At 39.2% G+C, this 18,915-nt stretch overlaps 1 protein-coding gene across 4 annotated transcripts in view; it reads right to left on the bottom strand.

The window, feature by feature from the left end:
- The window catches only part of PGCKA1 (PDCD10 and GCKIII kinases associated 1), a 94,768-nt gene extending 76,405 nt beyond the window's left edge, over positions 1–18,363 (bottom strand). For 2 of the 4 annotated variants that reach the window (XM_072620449.1, XM_072620447.1), the window contains exons 1-2: positions 17,490–18,361; positions 16,794–16,912 (exon numbers count right to left, since the gene is read on the bottom strand). The gene's annotated coding sequence lies outside the window, so the exon portion shown is untranslated. Of the gene's footprint in view, positions 1–16,793; positions 16,913–17,489 lie in introns of all 4 variants that reach the window. The other 2 variants (XM_072620451.1, XM_072620446.1) reach the window with 2 other exon arrangements.
- Positions 18,364–18,915: the final 552 nt, after the last annotated feature.

Here is an 18,915-nt window from a genome sequence, read left to right as displayed (position 1 = left end):
GACTTATGGAAAGATAATTTCTCGCCTGTTTAAATTCTTTCTTGATAACAAAAGATGAATTAATACAATTTTTTCCCCAAGGGCAACATAATAGTTTGAAGTCATCATCAAATCTAGCCTAGAAGTCATTAAGGTCTATATGATTAGGTTTTCCTTACTGCTTTATTTCAAATAGCTAAATCCATTAAGGTTTTCCAATACTTTTGGATAATTTGTTTAAAAAAAATATTGCTCATGTAAGTTAGACAGGTTTCTAGTACTTTGCCAGAGGGCATATAGAATTGTGAAAGCACGTATTTAGTTCCTAGAATTTTTCACTGAGAATCATTCATTATATATTAGAAGAAATCCTTAGCTATAGTCAACTTGCCAGGTTTAAAGAAAAATGTTCAAGCATTCTAAACTGGTTCCATTAAAAATCTGGCCATGTGATAGAAGGAGGTGTGGAGGAGATGAAGTCCTATATTGTAGCTAAGGCTTATAATCCTGGCTCTATGACCTACTATCTCTGTGAAGCTGGTCAAATGATGTAAACTCTCTGGACTGTAATTTGATTTGTACAATGAAGCACTGAATAGGTGACTGCTAGGGTTTTTTTCAGTTCCAATAATTCTATGAACTTGGGACTTTGGGCCAGTTATGAACTCTCTAGACCTCAGTTTCCTCACCTGTAAAATGAGGACATTGGACTAAAATGCCCTTTAATAAGGTTCCCTCCAGTTCTAAAATGATGTCCATCAACAAGGAAAGGCAGTTTAGGAACAGATGTAGTAAGTAGGCAAATATTTCTTTTCCATGGCACACCCAATGCAGACAAATAGAAATTTCAAGGAAGATTCAGAGTTAAAGATACAGTACCTTCTTCTCTTGTAAAAGGAAAAGGTTAATGGCTTTGCTCTTCCCAAGCCGAACATCTACCTTCCTTAAACCTTCAGAGGAGAAGAGTTCTAGGAACTGCATGTTTACTCTCTGAATTAAAATATCATTATTTTCACTGGTTTCTTTACTTTGAAATCTCATCAGGGGAGCTGGAGAAAAGATTTGTAAGACTGGGCAATGGTCACTTATTAGTCTAGTCCTTAGAGTTAAACCTCATTTACCCTGAAGTGATCACTAACTTTGTGCATGGGGCTGAAAATATACTTTAGCAGCCACTAAACCTTTTCTCTCTAGGACAAAGCCACTTGCACCATAAGGAAGAAACAAGATAGCATAATCTTAATAACATATCTAGGGTTCAACAAATCCTTCCTTGTTTGAAAATTCTTATCTGCTCTAGATAATCTTGATGTCAATACGGTGTAATTTCATTTACTCTTCCATGAGCAGTGGAAGCTGAGATCACCAGCTGATCATTAGCCTTGCTGGCTTTATCCTTCCCCTATTATGTACCCTACACTGTGCTAAGTGCTTTACAAATATGATTTCATTTGATACTCACAACAACCTGGTGAGGTGGGTGCTGTTATAATGACTATTTTACAGTTGAGGAAACTGAGGGTAAGTGACTTGCCCAGGATCACACAGCTAGTAAATGTCTGGGGCATCAACTCAAGTCTTCTTGAGGCCAGTGCTCTATCCATTGCACCACCCAGCTGACATTACCTCAACCTGATCTAGCCTTAGCCCTCTCTTCTTTAGGATAAATGTTAAAAGGGTGATATTCAAGAATATTTGGGTAATCCAAAACATAGCTCTTTTAGATTGAGATTGGCTCCCAGCAAGCTGACTCAGAGATACTGGAGGGGAAGGGAATTATGATTCATAATTTATTATTATCATTTTCAAAGTCTATTAAAATACTAGTTTGTTCTTTATATGACAGAAGGACCTTGTATTTATGAAACTTCAGGATGAAGATAAAATGTCAAATTTAGCAGCATTAAGAGAGTTTCTGGAGACATTGAAAATTTACCTTGAATCACCGATGAAGAAATATGAGCTTCATTTGGATTATAGTTTGAGAACAAGAAAACGGAATAAAAGTTAGTCAAAGGACACATCCTTACATGACCAGTGACTAAAAGTGATAAATCAGGTAAATATTTTTTAAAAAATAAGAGATCATCAGGTTAAAAAGTATTAATGATTGCAATGGAAAAAAGAGTATCTAAGTTTTGGAGGCTTTCTTGGCAATAGAAAACATGCGAGGAACAATAGGATAATTTTCAAAAGGTAGGCTCTCATTTAGGTGACAGAACACCAGATGGTAAGTGTGGTTGGAGGTAGATAATTGTATCAACCCTCGGGGTCTGGAAGGAAAAGAGAACTATGGAACCAAATGAGAGAATACCAGACACTAATGAGAGGGCAGGCTTGTACAGCTCCAGGAGCTGCCTCTGGCTTTGGACCCCGATGGAGATAGGAAAGTGCCTGCTCCTCAGATTCAGTGGAGGGAGGGGATGCAGAGATGAATCAGTGACCTCCTTCTCAGGACAGGTGCTGCTGTATTGTACTAGCAGTTCTTAACCCAGGATCTATGGATAGATTTGGGGGAGGGAAGGCTTCTGTGAAATTAGGTGGGAAAAAATAGTATATCTTTATCTGAATTTTAGCATTTCCTTCAATTATTTAAAGACATTATTCTGACAAGAGATCTAGAGGCTTCATCAGATTGCCAAAGGGGTCTATGACACACAAAGAGTTAAGAAATTCTTTTCTCTACCGTCTATCCATGGGCCCCTCCTTGATACTTTCATAGTTTGGGAGTACTTGCTAGGGTGTAATTGCTGACCTTATCTTGGAGAACTCGCGATCATGATTATGGACGATGATAATGCATTGGAGCTGGATTTTAATAGAAGGTCTTTTCTGTTTCTCCTGAATGTTATGAAATCTTCCTATTCAATAATTGTCCTATAAATCCATCCCTCTATAAAACGACAGTACTAGAGGTTTCCTACACTTCTAGCATTTTACCTGGGCATAAAGGGATAGGCAGAATTTTACTAGATGGAGATTGAAGTGGATGGCATTTCAAGGGGAAGGAACAACATGAGCAAAAAATGTGAAAATGAAATTTGGGGTGTAATTGGGGAGACAAGGCGAGAAAGGTAGGTTGTGGCCAGAGGATAGAGGGCCTTAAGAAGTAGGCTCAGGAACTTAACTTATTTTGACAGGCAATATGGAGCAACATAACCTTCTCACAGAAGGTTAGATAGGCTCCAAGGTAAAGCAGAATATGGGCTGACCTTGGAGTCAGGAGACTAAGAAACTTAATAGCTGTGCAGCCATGGGAGAGACGCTCAACTTTTTAGATTCAGTTGTTGTTTGAAAAGAATTATAGTTTTTTCATCTGTAAAATGGGGAAATCTATAAAAAGGCAGTGCCTATTTCTCAGGTTGTTGTTAAGAAAGATCCTTAAGCAATCCTTGGGAATTGTGAATTATTATTTTTATTATTCTTTCCAATTTAAGTGAGTCATGATTTTGGAAACTGGACCTATGATTTCATAGGTGTGCAGAGTTCCTAGGGAGGAAAACCAATCTATCAACGCAAAATTGGCAATGGTTCTGAAACTTCTAGCCTTGGAGAACTGCTGGGGCACTCTGAGATTAAGTGAATTACTCAGCATGATAGAGTCAGTATATATCAGAGCTGTCATACCTAGAGCTTGGAGTGCTATGCTTGGAGCCTGTAACACTTGGGGTTCAAATCATACCTCAGATACTTACTAGCAAGCCTGGGAATCACTCTCTGAACCTCAGTCTCCTCATCTGAAATGAGAGTCAATATTTATACCTATCTCTAAGGGCTGTAGCCAGGATCACATGAAAGAATAATGTACGGAAAGTGATTTGAAATCCGTGAAGTCCTAGATAAATGTTAGTTATTACTATTGCCTTTAGAAGAAACTTCCAGATCTTCTTTCTGGGGAATAAAAGACCCAATTCCATGTGTCAGAAATAGGTGGACCACAACACAGTAGCTGAAGGAGCCTAGGAGGACTTAAAGGAATACCAGGAACTGTAAGAGATTAAAAAAGACCTCTGAGATCAGTATTGAGGATTACTTCCATGCCATGAGAGAAGTCACTGGAGTAAGACTTAGATGTAGGAATATTCAAAGTTTGCCTTTAAATTCTGTAGGGCAAAGTAGTCATTGACCAGAAGGACAATCAGGAGTTTGTCAGATCTTTACTTCTTGCTGCTTTGGGAGGGTTCAGTGTTTTTGAAATATTTCTCGTGTCCACTTGGCCTCCTTCTAAAAAACTAAGTCCTAATGCAAATCATTTCTGTCCCATAACATGCCTAGTCAAGTTGAGTTGAAGGGAGAAAGTAGATAAATTACAGTCTGGAAACTGATTATTTGATGACTCTCCAACTAGCCCAGTTATAGGACTATGAGTGAGAAGCTGCCTTAGCTAGAAACCAATGTTGTTCCATTATAGAATTCAATTTTGAATAGATTTCAATTTTGACTAGAAGCCGAGGATCATAGAACTTTGGATCACAGATTGAGAACTGGAAAAAACTCAATTCAGAGGAAAGTATAGATATGCAGGACAGTTTTGAAAATTAGTTGGATTCATTATATGCTTTTTTTTGATAAAAAAGTAGCATGGATTAAAGAGATTCACAGTTTCAAATATAATATTTTTGTATTCTACTTTGTACATTGGAAATATTTAGTTTGAGGTGATTGCTAAGTTCAGAATAAATAAACATCTATACATAATAAAACTTATTTAAAAAAAAGCAACCTTAGAGATGCTCTAAAGCTGGAGTTCTTAGCTTGATGTCCATGGTAATATGGTAATATGGATAGATTTCACAGTGTCTGTGAGTCTGGATAGGAAACATTATGTTTTACTTAAACATAATCGGTTTCCTTTCACAATCTTATGTATTTTATTGTATGCATTCAAAATTACTATTCTGTGGAGTCCTTAGACTTCCCCAGACTGTCAAAGGGCCCCTGCTTTATAGGTAATGAACTATATGGAAAGAGTACCATATTTGAAAGACAAAGGATCTGAGTTCAAATCTCAATTCTGCTACTTACTATTTGTGTCATCTTGGACAAATAGCAACCACCCTGGGCATCATTTTCTCTTCTGTAAAATGAAGGGGAAGGACTAAATGATCTATATATTACCTTCTGTCTACAAAATTGTGATTCTTCATTTTTAAACATGGGGGCACTGGGACACAGAGAAATTAAGCAGCCTGAAGAGGGTAAGCCAGAGAGTAAGTCCCAGAGCCAGAATTTTAATACAGGGTCTGTTACTCCAAGTTCTGTACTCTTTCCACACATGGAAACTTCCAGAGTTAAAAACCTTTAAAATGATGTTTTTGAGAAATGAATTTTGGCTATCAGTGTTATATAGCACTGATAAGAGAAGGTTCAGTTCAGGAAAAGTTGCACTGGACAAGGAAAGAAAACACATTTTTCTTCTATAAACTGATTTCTACTCATGGAACCTAGGTTCAACTCCTAGCTCTGTGTGACTTTAAACAAGGTATTTAACTTGGCTAAGTTTCAGTTTCCCTATTTGCAAAATGAGGAGGTGAGGCCAAATGGTTTCTAAGATCCTCTTTAAACTTATATTCCTAGGAGTTATGAATCTACTCTCAACTTTTCCATTGTCCCTATCACCCAGGTTCAAAACTTGACTATTGCTTGTGATTCCCTTTCCTTCTCACCTCCATCCCACATCTAATCCATTCTCAAGTCTTACAGCTTGGGTGCCTGTTCCCACTTTCATCTTACACATTATATTTATCAAAAATGAACTATTGGGATCAATACAGCTCATTTAAATTGCTTATTGAGTAAGAATTTGAATGCATAAAATAGCATGATTCCATCACTCCTCTTAAGTTTAGCTCCACTAAATGGCTACAGTGAATGTCAATGGTAACTGTTTCTCTTTGGAACAGCCACCTTGAGAGTCTTCCCCTTCCAGCTTCATTTTTTTGTTCTGTTCTGTTTTCTTTTTTTCTTTTTTTTAATTAAAGGGGGCCAACCCTTCATTCACTTCTTAAAGAGGTGTGGCCTATTCCCTGAACAGGCATTATCTCACTTTAAGTGAGTACCTGAAAAGGCCTCAGCCTAAAAGGGCAAAGGTCTCCCATGGCATCCAGTGACATCTCCAGTCATCCTGATGAATATCTGGTCACTGGACCCAGATGACTCAGGAGGAAAGAATGAGGCTGGTGACCTTGCACAGCCCTCCCTCACTGAAATCAAAGTCAAGTGCAAGTCGTGTCATCATTTCCCTAATGTCATGATCCTCTTCAAAAAGGAAGGACAAACACAAGTTTTCAGAAGTCTTTGTCTAGTCATTCTTACTCCCCTTTCCTCCTATACGGCTGTAAGCTCTCCTTTTTTTTATTGCTTTGAATTATTTCATACACTTATTTCTAGATTTTACTATTATTATGGTTCTCATGCTTGCTGGCTGTAATAGGTTCACATTATTTCATTAAATTGACATGCCACAATTAATTTGTCCATTCTATGGTTTGATATTGAGACTTTCTAGCTATTTTTTTATTCAACGACTGCTATGAAAATCTTAAATTAGTTAACTTTTTTTTTTTGGTAACACTTTCCCAACAAAAGAATTACAAGTAGTTTTCCAGCTGGCCTAGCTGCCTCCAGTCTCCTCCTCTTCTAATTCATTCTAATATATCTACTAGTAAAGAAATCTTGCTAATGCACATTTCTGATTTTGCATTACTTTTTTGTCATAAATTGTCAATGGCTCCCCATCCCTAAACTTCTTAATGCAGCACCCAGTTATATAACATTAACATACCTTTCACGACTTATCTCACACTAATCCAGGCTGGGGAACCAGCAGCCTCAAGGCCACATGTGGCCTTCTAGGTCCTTGGGTGCAGCTTTTTGACGGAGTGGATTGAGCTAAGTTTTACAGAATAAGTCCTTTTATCAAGGGGATTTATTCCATGAAGTTTGGATTCAGTCAAAGGTCTGCACTTGAGGACTTACAGGGTCACATGTTGCCTCAAAGCCATAGATTCCACACCCCTGTGATCCTGACATCTAATCTATTCCCTATCCAAATTGGATTACTCACCATTCTTCAAAACTGCCTCATCTTTTCCTACCTGTGTCTTTGTTCCCATTGTCCACTTGTCCTGCGATGCACTGCCTCCTTCATTAGTCTGATGAAATCCTCATCCTTCAAGGCGCTGTCTAGATGCTGACTTCCCCAACATCTCTCTCTTCCTTTACCAGAAGGAAGTCATTTCTCTTCAGATTTCTCATAGAAATTTACAGCTCTTACACATTCATCTTATTCTGATTTATATTATAGTTATGTATATATCTTATCTCCTCTTGTAAATTGTAAGCACTTGGAAAGCAAGACTGTTTAGTCATCTTTATGTCCCCAGTTTCTTGCTAAGTGTCTTATATATAGAAAGTCCTTAGTAAATACTTTTTTGAAGTGAATTCAATTGAAAGCATGCTTCTGAAATTTGGGAGTGTGGCCAGTACACAACATGGGAATCTTCTTCTTCTTATTTTTACAGTACTTCAGTTTGGAGGCAGTGTGGCATGATAGGGAATAGAAAAAACTGGGCACAGAACCAGAGAAGCCTCGTATTCAAGGTCTGCCTCTAAAATACATTGACACAGGTGAGTCAATTAACCCTCTCAGGGCTCTAGGCAATTTCTTAAGCCTAGACATTGCAGAGAAGTTGTTGATCTTTGGTCAAAAATTAGTTTTCTGTCCCAATGAAATAACAGTTCTTATCTCTCCAATTTGGAGGCAAGGGATACACACAGAGTAGTAATGGAAGACCCTCAAATTCTAAGAAGAATGTGTGCAGTGCTCACTAGCCTTTAACCAAAGCCTTTCTAGTTTAGTGACATCTTCCAGAGCTTCTGCTCCACTGGCATGAGCTTTGGAGAACACTGGGGCACTTCTATTCCTTGATGGTGCTGGAATAGGATTTTAATAATGGAAGGTAGGATTTTGGTGGAGGTGACTTAGAAAATATTAGTAGCCCACAATGCATTTGCTGGTTTTCTTTTTTTTTTTCTTCCTACACTATTTTTTATGAGCCTGGGGTAGTCACAAATCAAGGCTATACTCGATAATATCACGGAGTCAATCAGGCAGGTTTCTGCAGGTGATTTTCCTTAATAGGCTACCTCTTTATGGTCATACAGATGGCGGAGCAATATAGAGAATTTAAGATCTGACTGGGCTTTTCCACTTATTGATTTAAAAAAAGCATATGAAGCAGTCTAGCCAAAGAGAGCCTTGAAAGGTTTCTGCTATGTAGGGTGTCTCCCCTGTGTAAATCCAAAACTATAAGACTCTATGAGGCTTATCCTATGGATCAATTGTTCTTTGTTGAGATTTTCAAGAAAAAGAAAGAATAAAGGGCTACACTAAAATTATAAGCAAAAGTATTAAGCAGAGATAAGACTCACTGTATAGGTGAAGAACTATATTGCATTTGTTCCTTTACATTATACACTAGTAATGTCCCAAAAGTCATAGTGCACTTTTAAAGTTTAATAACTTCAGAAGTATAAATGCTATACTTATCAGAAGCAACGTTTGAAAGGTTAATCATTTAAAATTTTAAAACATTAATGTTTTTAATTATAATCCAACATAACCATCACTTTTGCTATGCAGTATTTTAACTGATCTCCCAACTTTCTGAAAGTTGGGAAAGTTGGGAAAAGTTGGGAAAGGCTGCGTTTGCAATCCTAGCCTCAAGATCATCTAAAGAGTGAGGTTTTCATGCACACATGACAATTCTGATGTGGTTCCACAAGAAATAGCCTAAGATAGATCAGGCATCCAAGGGGGCCAAGCAACAGTACATCCTCCACTAGTCCACTGATCTGAGAGTGGTCATCCAGAAACTCTTGAGAATGCGTAGTTAAAATTAAGATAAAAATTTATAACTGAAAACTCACTGAACCAAATAAGTGTAAAAGAAATTTAAGTAACTAAACTTTCAATTTTTTTTAAGTTTGTAGCATTTATACTTCTGAAGTTATTACAACATAAAACTGCACTAAATGTTTTGAGACATCCTACATGGTCTTTGGCTTTTCCTTCCACTTGTCTAACTAGTTTAATTCAACAAACATTTATTAAGTATCTGTTACGTGTAAGGTCCTATACTGAACGCTGGAGATAAAAAAATGAAAGATAAAACAAACGGTTCCTGCCCTTACTGCATACACACGTACACACACACACACGTATATACACACATGCATATATACTATTTATAATGTAACATGAGAGATATTATGCATACTCAAATAAGTATGACTTTAAATGCATCCTCTTCTCTCCTATATTGGTACTATCTACATGTAGATTGAAAGTCATCTGTGCCTTCTCATCTCGGTTCCATTATTGTCCTTCCCCCCTCTCCTGCATCCTATACATACTCTAGCTCAGGAAGTTTTAACTTTTTTATGTGTCATGGGCCACTTCAGTAGACTGCTGGAGCCTATGGACCTTTTTTTGAAAAGAAATATTTTTAAGTGAATAAAATAAAATACATGGTTCCAAAAGAAGTCAATTATATTGAAATATAGTTATCAAAATATATATTAAAAAGTTCACAGACCCCAGGTTATGAACACTTGCTTTAGTTTTTAATATTGTGTGGCCATAAGAAAGAGTAGGCAAGGTGCTGGGAGAGACATGAGGAAGGAGAGATCACTTTATTGCTGGACGAATCAGGGAAGTTTAATGGAGAAACTGATGCTTAAACTGGACCTTTAAAGAAAAGAAAGATGTCCAAAGATGGAAATGTGGAGGGAGTATGTTCTCTCTGGGGTGATCTCTGAGAATAAACACAGAAGCAGGAAAGTGTATGATGAGATGGGGAAACAGCAGTTCAGTTTGGCTGAAGCATAAAGTATGAGGGGAAAATACGAAATAATGCTGAAAAAAGTGAGTTGGAATCAGATTGTGGAGCACTTTAAATACCAGGCTGAGGAGTTGGTATTTTTTCTTATAGGCAATGGGGAGCCAATGAGGGTTTTTGAGCAGGGGAGTGAAATGGTTGGACTTGTACATTAAGATAATTATTTTGATAGTAATGTGAAGTGCTGATTAAATAGGGAAGAGACTTGAGGCAGGAAGGTTATGTAAGAGGCTCTTACAGTTCCTTAGTTTGGGGTAATAAGAGTCTGAATCAGAATAGTAAAAAGGGGATTGGAGAGGAAAGCATAGATGTGAAATGTTGTAGCTATAGAATTGACAGTATTTGAATATTTGACCCCTGTTTGGAAATTTGTGGGAGGCACCAAAGACTAATTTCAGGTTTTGTAGCAGGTGACTGAAAAATTTTGCTATAGAAATAGAATGGAAAATTGGGACAAAGGTAGCTTTATTGGAAGGGGAGATTATAATGAGTTTAATTCTAGGGATATTTTATATCCCTATGAGTTTGGGGTGCTGGGGGACAGCCATGTGGAAATTGTAAGATCATGGATTTAGAACCAGAAGGTATCTCCTTAGAAGCCATCCAGGTCAACTCCTTTATTTTATAGATAAGAAAATTGAGGCACGGAGAGGTTAGGTGATTCATCCAGGGTTACATAGCAAGTATCTGAAGCAGTATGTCAACCCAGGTCTTCCTGACCCCAAGCCCAGTGCTTCATCCACTACCTGATTTTCAACAAGCATTTGGAGATGTGGAACTGGCAACTCAAGGGAGAGGTTGGAAATGTGGAAGTCATCTACAGAAGGATAATGATTAAAACCATGGGTATGCATAGTATGACTAAAGGAAAGAGTATGGAAAAAGAAGAGGAGACTGAGGGAAAAGTATTGAGAAAAAATCAAACTTAGAGGTGGGGAGAGGAAGATGAAACAGTAAGGAGTGATCAGACAGATGGAGAACCAAAAAAGTGATACACATGGCAGGCACTTTATCGATGGTTACTGACACAACTAGAAAGAGAAAACTAAGAAGGCCAGGTGGTCTATGATTTCAAATCTCCACTCTCTCATCAACAGGTATGAGAAGTTTCAGTAGAATGATGAGGTGAAAACTGGAGGCTGAGGAATGTCTCAATGAGGCAATGAGCAGGAGTATAAGGCATCAAGAAATTCAAGGGTGTAAGATGGAGCTTTGTTGAAATGTCTGATTTTAGGATCAAAACTCTGAAGTTAGGGAACTATTACTAGAACACTGGCCTGAGACACTAGAGAGGGATTGGATATAAAGAGACTGAAGAGAAGTTTTAGGTAGTGGGAGAAATAGAACATGAGATTATGATCTAAGAGGACAAATTTTGAAGTTAGGATCTTGGAGATTATTAAGATTGAGGTATACATACATATATACACATATATATATATGTACGTATGAACATATGTATGTATGTAAGAATGTCTTAAGGTATTCACCTTTGTTTTCCTCTTTTAAAAAAATTCCTCTTTTTATCCCCAACACTGCTGTTCTTGGTAATACATCTACTCTCATGGATTCAACTATCTTGTCAATATAGATGACTCTTAATTAGTCTAATCAAATGACACAACGTACGTAAAGCACAATATGAAATATAACTATTGGTATTGTTATCTCACCTTATTCCTGAGCTTTATAAACATATTTCTAACTGCAAAATAGAGATTTTTGCCTGGATGGCTTCCCAGCTTCTCATACTCAACAAGTCTAAAGCTTAACATCTTATCTTTGCCCCCAAACTGGTCTCTTACACCATCTCCCTTAACCTTTAACTTCCTCCATCTCTAAACAAAAAGTTTTCTGGTTTTATTTATAAATTTTGCTTGAAAACATCTGATATCTGAAACCACAAAATATATTTTGTGGGAGTCCCTGGAAATGAATTTGTAGATAGGTCAACTAGTATCAATACTTTTAGCAGGAGAGATGAACAGTTGTGGGGAGAAGGCTTACTTAGTACAGAGGAAGCACCAGGTTTGCTTTTAGTTTTCTTCTAGTATTTAGCTGATATTCTAGGGTCCTCAGAAGCCTTCTGGAAGCCTCCCTGCACAGTTACCTTTCTTCTATTCTCCCCCCTCACCTGTTCAATAGTCTCCAAGTTCTGCTGTTTTTGCTTCTCTATATATCTCAAGCAGGAATGGCGAACCTGTGGCCTCGAGGCCACATGTGGCCCTTTAGGTCCTCAGGTGTAGCCCTTTGTCAGAATCCAAACTAATCAAAGGGTTACACTTGAGGACCTAGAGGGCCACATGTGGCCTCAAGGCCACAGGTTTCCCATCCCTGTCTTAAAGCTTTCTCCTAATTTGCATTGCCCGCTACCACCATCCTAGATGAGGTTGTTACAAACTCTTGCTTGGATTTATTCTCACAGATTTCTAACTAGAATTGCTTCTCTATACTGGGAAGTTTGGGGGTTATGAGGGAAGATGTCTAATTTCAAATCACAAGTAGAAAGGTGGTGATAGTGTCAACAAATCTAACTAGTTCTTAGGCTCCTTTACCTGATGACAAATAAAATAGTGGACTAGATGAACTCCATTATTAAAATTTTCTAATCTAAGTTAGCCATCAAGACAAATTCTTATAGGTCTTATTCAGAAATAGTCAGAGAATACATTGAGTAATCTGTTAAGGACTGGTTTTCATGTGGCACTCTTGGATATTTTGTGTCACTATTTGAAGATTTTTTTTTTGTAGCCCACTTGCATAAAATCTGATTGGAATAGAGCCATTTGGGTGTGGAGCCTTTAAAGATATGCTATCTATCATTTTTGCCTTATGTTGACAGCATTAATTGAAACTCAGGAGTGGCTTTTGGAGATGCATCAGGAAATCTGAGTCAGTATTTTGGGTCCTTTTAATGATCTGCTTTGGGATAGATATTCATCTGCTTAGGATGTCTATTCATCTATTTCTTGTTTTAAGAAACGACTGCCTTGATGTTTTGTGGGGGGCATGTTTAGGGGTTTTAGTTTCTATGAGCCCAAGGGAATTTTCTGGTGAAAATGGAGACAGTTGCTGAAAGGTGTTCATTTTGTCACAACCATGACTAAGTAGAAAATAGGATGGACCAGACTAGGGATAATTGACACCTACCCACAGGGTTGGGTGGAGCCTGGGGATCAGGATAGGGAAACACGGCTAGGGGTCTGTTTTGAGTGCAGAGAGTGGAATTGGCCAAGGAAAATGAAAGATGGAATGCAGACATCATTTGCCAAAGTGCAAATGGCGTCCAAGATCTTGAGTGTCATCTATGGATACAAGGTGTGGGGTAGGCAGAGGTTCAAAAGGAAGGCAAATGGTGAAATTGCAAAGATTTTATAATAGGCATCAGAGATTCAGTCATAGAGATAGTAGGGCACATGGCATGAGATCCAGTTCCTAGGAAGGGCCTGTAATATAAGGCAGAGAACTCCATAGTTGGATATAAGGCAGGGAATGTGGTCAAAATTTATTATTAATCATTTACTGGATACATTGAACTAATGATAGACATAGGGTTTAGATAAGATATGGTCTTTGTCTTCTTAGAAATTATAATATAATTGATATAATTCATAAATAGATAACTATAACGTAAAATAACCTATAATAGATACAGTAGAGGAGCACAAAACAGATTTTTTTGGGGGGTCCTATTCAAGGGAATAGAAGTACTAATGTCTGGAGACTCTAGTATCCACTAGTAGGGGAACAGTTCATGTCAACTACTATGGTGAAGTAAAGGACGATAAGGACTGAAAAAAATTACTTGCATATGTTGATCTAGAGGTCATTGTTGACCTTTTGACAGAGAAGGGGCATAGGTTATTCGGCAAAGATTAGGTGTAGTCAACTTTCTTCAAGAATTTGGCTGTGAAGAGGAAGAGAGAGAGCAAAGAAGCTGGATGGGATAGAAATATCAAGGTTGTCCTTTTCTAGGACTGGGGAGTCTTGGCTATGTTTGTAGGTCAATGGGAAGGAGCCAGGAAGCATCATGGGAAAGACTGAAGATGCATAGGAAGAGAAACTGTTGGAGGGAGGTCTTAAGGAAGTCAGAGGGGGTCAAGGGTTCAAGCAAAGAGATAAGTCTAGAGAAGAATAGACAGACCTCTTTCTTGGTGACTGGAGGGCATGGGAAAGTAAGTAATAATACTAATACTAATAACGCTAATAAGTTTTAAGAGTAGAGAAAGGAGCTGCCATCATATGGTCTCATTCTCAATGAAGACACTAGCCATCTCATTACCATGAAGTGTGAGAATACAATTTTTTACCAAAACCTGAGCAGAACCTTCAATAAGAATAATTTGGTGTTGAACTAAGCAGCTCCTAATACCTTTCTGTTTCCCCTTTATAGAACCAGAATTGATCCCAAATTCCAGGAGGAAGTGGGCTTCCAGAATGGGGATGAAATAGAACAAGCTGTCACAGTTCAAAGACTTCACTGGCGAGGAAACAAGGCAGATCATTATCCATAGAGGATGCTGGCAGGCGCATTACCGAGTTCTATGCATCAACCTGTAGATTATTAGATTTAAAAAATCCAGGTGTGCATAAATTTGGAGTGTATTGGTTAGTCTGTGCATGAAGTGGTCATGCTTAATGATTTCAGGTATTAGTGGTAAACAGCCTCAGAGGATCAAGTTGTTCAAAAGGCTTTTATTAAGTGCTCACAACGATGCACTTTGGTAAGTGCTGAAGATACAAAGAGAGGTAAAAACAATCCCTACATTCAAGAAGCTTACCGTTTAAATAGGTTAGACATCGAAATAACACAATACATACATACATACATACATACATATATACATACATATATATATAGTTATATGTATGTGCGTGTGTATGTGTACACACCGAATAGATAGATGGCAGGGAAGGCACCAGCAGCTGTGGGTTGGGAAACCAAGGATAGCCTTGTGTTGGGTTTTCAGATAAATCTTGTAGAAGCCAATGGAGCTAAGAGGCAGAGGAAGCAGAAGGACTTAGTAAGCAGGTACGGGGCAGTGTGAAGAAATTAATAATAATGAGTAAACGCCCTACCCCACTTCTTTCTCATTCTCTTTTCTTCTGCCAGTCTCCTCTTTGTCCTCGTTCAGTGATCCAGAAAGCTACAGCTGACCTGTACAGATTCAAACTTCAGTCTCTCTATGAAAAGCCATATAGTGAAAGTGCTGTGCTTCTGAAAGTGTGGTCCAGGACCCCTGGGTCTCCTGGAGACTATTCAAAGTGAAACACTTTTCATAATAATACTCAAGTGTTTTACGTTTTAATACAGTAAATGTCTATGCATCCATCCATCTATCAATATCTCACGTAAACAAATACACTTGGGGGTGGGGAAGGTCCTCAGGAATTTTTAAGGCTGTAAAGGAATCCTGAAAAGCAAAAAGCTTGATGATTCTACCCTAGTTGATAGAATGCCAGCCTTGGAGTCATAAAGACCAGATTCCAAATAATGCCTCAAATGCTAGCTGATCCTGGCTCTTCAACTTGAAATTATTAATCCTGAACTCCTCTATAAAATGAGGGGATTAGGTATATGACTTGGAAGATCTCTTTCAGTTTTAAATCTCATGATTCCTATCTGCGGAGTAGCTGGAAAGGGAGGCTGTAGAGCAACTGTGCCCAAGTCAGGGCTTCTCTTGATTTTCCAAAGCAGAGTGATTGTTTACTTCAAAAAACATTTAACTAACTATCCACTAGGAAGAGAGAACTCTATGAGGCAGATAAGATTAAATAAAAACATAGTCCTGGCTTCCCCTGCCAGTGACTGGAGTCAAGTTACTTGATCCTTCTGAGTCTCAGTTTCTACATCTGTAAAACAGAGATAATCCCAGCACTACCTATCACACAAGAGCAAAATTGTGAGTTGTCCTTCCCTTCATATGAGTTGTTAATTTCTGCCTGTCTCCCCATTGCTTCTTCTAGACTTTTTCCGTGACTGTTTCCAGTACAAGGTTGCTAGGGATTTATAAAAGGTCTGCCTTTTAAAAGCCAAAATATGGAACTTAGAATTTAAAAGGGGCAGCTAGGTATCTCAGTGGATAGAGCATGGGGCTCAGAAGACCTAAGTTGGAATCTGGTCTCAGGTACTTATTAGGCTGTGTGACTCTGGGCAAGTCATTTAATCCTATTTACCTCATCTATAAAACGAGCTGAAGAAGGACATTTCCACTCAAGTATCTTTGCCAAGAAAACCCCAAATGGGGTCCGAAGAGTCAGACACACAGGAAAACGACTGAACAACAACAAACTCTATTGCTTTGCCATTCAAAATATTTAAACGTCTCTCCTTTCATTTCCAACAGAGCCATCTTTCCTAAAAAGACTGGGACAAGGGATTAAGCCTCAGGACATTCCCACAGGGAGGAAAAACATCCTCAATCCGCCTTCTCAGATGAATTAAACCTACATCCCAAATTCTTCAACTCTGGGATTCTCCCGAAGGAAACTGTTCACTACCGGGAATTCATCAAAGGGTTAGTAGAAAGGGAGTGGAAACTGAAACGTTTTTCAGTTTTCCACCTGCAAAATTTTAAAGCATTGAGTTTAAAACTGCGCTGTCTTTCACCTTGTATATGTACATGAATGAATACAAGTATACAATAATGAATATAAGTATGTGTGTATATATATATATATATATATATATATATGAATATATGTCCAGGTCGGTGTGATCAGACATAATTGCCTAAGACATAATTGCTTGACTAATTATTCAATATTTAGCAAACACTTTGTGCCCATTTCACCGATTACATTTTGTTCCCCAGTAAGCTCGCGAAGTTTGCTACTCATTCCTCCCCCTCCCCACCCCGGCTCTATTCCCAGCCCCAGCCTCGGGTTCAGGCTCAGGCTCCAGGAAGTTACCTGGGATACGTTTCCCGGGCGAGGAAGGGTAACACAGCCTTTCACGTGTACTTAAAAAGCGCAGGTGCATTCCATTGATTTTATTTTATAATTCAAAATATTCCCATGTCTGTCATTTGCTGGCGGGGGGAGGGAAGAAGGAGAGGGAAAAGTCACAGTATTTGTTTGGCTTTATTTTACATATTTGTTACAGGGGGTTTCATTTTCTTTTTTACCTAAGGAGAGGGGGGAGGGAGAGAAAACTGATTTTTTATTAGGTCAAAAATGTATTTGTAAGTCAAATTATTCTTATTTTTTTAATGAAAGGGCTGAATGACTTGTAAATTTAACAAGATGACATTAGACGGCCACGTTTCCATACACAAAGTAGCCAAGTCCTCAGGGTCAGGACCCTGGAGAAGTTTTTTAGGGTGCCTGCCATTCTTCTAGGATTTTGTGGGCTAATCCCATTTTCCCTGAAAGAGGCGAAATTTGATTTTCCTCCCAACATTTTTGGTAAAAAAAAAAAAGTAAACTGAGTAGCTGGAGGACGCTCAGAGTGAACCCATAAATAAATAAATGAAAGAAGCCCAGAGATCCCAAACTATCCCTCCTCCCATTCTCCCCCCCCCCCCATCCCAGACCCCCAGGTCCCCAGCAGGGTAGTCTGAGGACGCCACTTGCAATCCCAAACCGAGCCAGGTACTCTTCGCCTACCTGCGGTTTCCAAGAGGCGGAGGAAGCGGCGGACTCGGCCGATGACCATCTCCCATGGCTCCGCGTGCCTCTGGCGTGCGAATGTGAAAAATGTAAAAGCTGCCCTGTTTAGCCCGAGAGTTTGCCTGACCTCTGGATGAGCCACTGAAGTTAGTGTCATTGGGTGTTAAGATATCATGTGACTGCAGATGAAAATAAAATCCTTCAAAGTTTGCATTTAATACTTCCGAGAATCTGTAACCCTTTACCTGCGCGCAAGGCAGGCTCGGATGGAGCCTGCCAAGGCAAACTTACTTTCTATTTGCGGTTTAAGGAGGAGGGGGTAAAGAAAAGGGAAAGAAAGAAGTCATTGAGTCCAACGCTTTGGGTCCCAAGGGAGCTCCAGGAAGAATGCCACTAAGCTGGCATATTTTGTACCTGCAGCCCTTTCATGAAATCAGACCAGTCCGGGGTGGGCAGATTTGGCACATGGTGGAAATCTCTGACTCCTAGCGCGTTCCCCCGAGCCACGCGAGTCTGACCCTTCTCCCCCTTGGAGCGGGGAGAGCGCTGTGTTGGAATCCGGACCAACTGAAGCAGAAAAGCCAGCAAGGTTGCTCTTTTGAGAATGACACCAGGGCTGCTTGGGAGGCTGCTTCCAGTGCTTTCGGGATAGTGGTGTTTCGTAGTTGTTTTTCCTTTAAAGAAGATAAGGGAGAGTAGCAGCTCTTGGTTTGAGTTTCCTAGCAAAGGAATATCGGCGACTAAGCAAATTAAATGGATAAGATCTTAGAATGGGAGAGTTGGCAGGGCCCTCCCTGCCTTTTACATTGTAGAGTTAGCAGTGACTTAACTTCAGGGAAACTTGGGTTCCAAGCCAGCTTCACACAAATTCATAGAATCCAGGGCTAGAAGGGCCTCAGAGACCCTGTCGTGTTCTCTCTCTCTCTGTTTCTCTGTGTCTGTCTGTTATCTTTCTCTGTTTCTCTCTCTGTCTCTCTATCTCTCTGGGTCTCTCTCTGCTTCTGTCTCTGTCTCTCTGTTTCTCTCTGTCTGTCTCTCTATCTCTTCTCTCTCTGTGTCTCTGTCTCTCTGTCTCTGTCTTTTTGTCTGTCTCTCTGACTATCTCTCTATCTCTGTTTCTCTGTCTCTGTGTCTCTCTGTCTCTGTTTCTGTTTCTTTGTCTCTGTCTTTCTCTGTTTCTCTGCCTTTGTCTTTGTGTGTGTCTCCCTCTCCCTCTCCCCCTCCTTCCCACCCCCACCCCTCCTCTATCGGGTGGGGGTGGGGAACTGAAGCTGAGGTAATATGCCCAAGGTGGTACTAGTAGTATGTATAAAACGCTGGATTTGAAGTCACGCCCTCTGGACTTCCTGAGTCAGCTCTTTTTCCAAAGAACTTTCTTTCACCTTCCTTTTCTTATCTAAAACAGGAAAATCTGTAGCGTTTA

The sequence above is a fragment of the Notamacropus eugenii genome, chromosome 6 (genome assembly GCF_028372415.1).
Source record: "Notamacropus eugenii isolate mMacEug1 chromosome 6, mMacEug1.pri_v2, whole genome shotgun sequence".
Classification (NCBI taxonomy): domain Eukaryota; kingdom Metazoa; phylum Chordata; class Mammalia; order Diprotodontia; family Macropodidae; genus Notamacropus; species Notamacropus eugenii.
Note: the sequence above shows the minus strand (reverse complement) of the source record. Positions and strands in the feature narration are given on the sequence as shown.